We start from the raw sequence: 3,381 nt of genomic DNA on the forward strand, positions 1-3,381 counted from the left end.
TTTGACATCAATTTTCTTTGATTTGGGTAATGTGGGGGGGGCTGGTTGACCTTTTGACCTTTACATTTTCATTAATATCTTTAAAACAGAAGCAGCACAAACAACAATTTTAGCAGCACAAACCAAGCACAAATGTTTGATACCACTTATGTTGGATTTGAAGAAGGTGGGAGGGCAAACTTCACTCACATTGTGTGCAGCTGCAGAGATTCTTTCAAATGGAGCTTAAACAACATGTGGCAGCTGAGAGGCTCGATAGACAACACGTGGGCTCGTCCAGGATTTGAACCCGGGACCTCTCACATCCAAAGCGAGAATCATACCCCTAGACCAACGAGCCACACAAGCAGTCCAGCAAGTCTTTTTACATAAAGTCACACATCAGAGCAACTAGATGATGAAGAATGTGTGAAAGATTGTCTTGAATGCTCAGAGAATCATCTGTGTGTGTGCTTGATTCTAGATTTTATTCTAGGATTAATTCGGTAGAGATTTATTGGACATACTGTAAGGACACATTCTATTTAACTTGAATTCTCAACAACAACAATGAGGGCTGGCCCTAAATAAATAAAGTTAAAATAAATCATATCATACTAACTGCTCTGTGTGTACTTTTTTAAAGAATCTTTCTACATCTTCTATCATTTGAATATAGCAGACATGCTTTATAAAAGCCTAGTATATATTATTTTCTTTCTTCCCTTAAACTGAAAAAAATTACAAGTATGTAACTAGTACAGCAAGTTGAGAGTCATACTGTACCAAAAGAAAACAAACTTAAGGAGGCACCACACAGTTCTCCCTGTCTGCTTACAGAAACATGATACTAACAAGACAGTAATCATTGAAACATTCCAAAACTTGTCAGATCTGCTTTTTTCTATGTATTATTGCTATAAATGTGCAATTGCTTTTATGTGTATCATAGACAGTATTTGTAATGTAGTACCCATTAACTGATATATTCCTACGTACAAAGATGTTTGTTTCAAATGCTGATTTGAAACAAACATCTGTTATGTGCATCAAACCCATTGCTCTAAAAGTAACTGTGGAAAATGACCAGCTGTTGATAAAGAAAGCTTTGCAGATCTGCACTCCCCTGTGTAGTTGCTGAAATACAATAATTCACAATTTTAACCGGACTGAACTAGTTATCGTTTCACCAGATAACAGACTCAGTTATCAGTACTGACACCTCTATTACAAAAACAAGATTGATATTTGTTAGTCTGACCCAGTGCCATCAGAATATATTCATTATAGCTTTTTATCAGCTTGGATTTAATTTTAATATTTAATTAAAGGAAATGATTTAAATAAGTAAATATAATCCTAACTTTGCTAGAACTTCTTAAACACTAATAAAAATATATAACATAATTCAGAATCCACTTATGACACGTTTTATGAAGTGTCAACCTAAAAGAAAAGCGTGTTTTGTCATGGTCATAACAATAGCTGATGGGCTTCTATTCCTATAAAGCAGACTAGACAAACAGAAACCATCCATCCATTCGCTTCAGCTTATCCTGTTCAGGGTCGCGGGGGGCGCTGGAGCCTATCCCAGCTGTCATAGGACGAGAGGCGGGGTACAGCCTGGACAGAAACACTTTGTTGAAAACAAAAGTGAAAGCGCGACTCACATCTGACTGTGTTCCCTGTGGGTTGAATTACTTTGTATATAAAGTATTTGCAGCATTTTTAAAAACCTATTGTTCCAAATTTCTCTGTTTTCTCAACTTTTTCTCAAGCTGAGCACTTGGTCCACTTTTACAAGCGATGGCAGCAGCAGCCTTTTCCAGAGGTTTTAGTTTTAGTTTTATGCGCAATAAACATTAATTGTGTCATTTATTAATTCATACTTTTTTTATTTTCACTTTTTAAAAATCCACTACATGTTGTGTTGTGTTTAGTTGTGTTTAGTGCCGATGTGGGACAGTTTCCAATTTCGTTGTACTATTGTACCAATTATGAATGTGCAATGACAATAACGATTTATTCTTATCTTTATCTTATCTTATCTTATATCTGATCTCTGATGCACTCCCTGATGTACCCACAGTGTCTGTGCATTTAGGATACACAGACAGCTAGTATAAATCCATGCTCGCACATGCATATTCTGAATATAGTCTCTGTTTTGTTTTGCTCACTGTGGAAGGTCTTTCAAGGTCACAGTAGTTCATGTAAAAGAAGTTGATATTTTCATGTAAGCAGAACGTGACTTTTTGAAATTCAAATGAAAGAGGTGCTTTGACTCAAAACATATTGCAGGCAGATTTTCATGCAACATCTCTTAAACTTAGAAAGTTCTCTTTGTACATTTCTTTACAAATCTTTATTTCCTTAAATCCTTATTGATACTTTCTCATGTGTTTCAGAAACTTTGATGGCAGCAGCACAGTTGACCATGAGTGGTGTCACAACTACCAAAGGCTTAGTTATGATTTTGCTGTCTGCTCCATCTTTCAAGTTCACTGATAAACAAGGGCGAACTGGTAAACTGACTGTTAACTTTCTTTTTGTTGTTGTTGTTTTAATAAAGAATGTAACTTTTAATTAACCACCTTTACCATTAAATCATGACCGTCCGATCACTGGTTAAGCTTTTCTCCTTACTTTTAAAATGCTCATTTTGTCCCAGTTACATGTTTCACATGCATGTTTGTTGACGTTCTTTCTGGTTTTGCAGGAGGAGCTGAAGGGAAACGTTGAAAAATTACAAAAGGAAACAGCAAGAAGGAAGGTGAGTCTGTCAATGACCATGTCGTGGACATGGATGTTGACAGACTCCAAACAGAAAAACATGCTTTGCTATGACAACCAAAACAAAAAAACAATTTCCCATCATACAAAAGTCTGTTTGCACTCTTTACGCTACATACTTTTGTATATTTTGTTACATGAATTTGGTTTATTTAGACAAAGCCTATGTTCCTGCTGTCCTTGATGTTGTTAAACGTCTCATGGATCCTTTGTACGAACTTTTGAAGTCAGTGAAATGTTTTACATCACTGCTTACACCAGTGCTGGATTTAATGGATGACCTATAGACTTTCGTGGGAGCCGGCAAGGAGTACATGAATAAGTACTTTAAGACAACAGCTGCAGAAATCAATGACAATGAAGAGAAACTACGCAGAGTCATGGCAACACTAACACAACTAGAAAAGAATAAAGATGAACTGTAGCATATTAGTCAGCGTCTGTCTCTGGTAAATGTTCTGTGAAACATCTCTTTCATACTGTGCTGCTTCTAAATCAAAGCTAACTGTACACTTGATTTATAAACTTTGATGAGAAAAAAATATTTTCTTTCTTTCTTTCCTTTGTTATATCAGGTCTAATGCGAACACAAAACACTAAGCTGAGATT

At 35.9% G+C, this 3,381-nt stretch overlaps 1 non-coding gene across 1 annotated transcript; it reads right to left on the reverse strand.

The window, feature by feature from the left end:
• Positions 1 to 268: 268 nt before the first annotated feature.
• trnap-ugg (transfer RNA proline (anticodon UGG)) lies at positions 269 to 340 on the reverse strand. The gene has a single exon. It is a non-coding gene; the product is annotated as a tRNA-Pro (tRNA).
• Positions 341 to 3,381: the final 3,041 nt, after the last annotated feature.

Source organism: Neolamprologus brichardi, chromosome 9 (assembly GCF_056152115.1).
Source record: "Neolamprologus brichardi isolate AB-2024 chromosome 9, ASM5615211v1, whole genome shotgun sequence".
NCBI lineage: Eukaryota > Metazoa > Chordata > Actinopteri > Cichliformes > Cichlidae > Neolamprologus > Neolamprologus brichardi.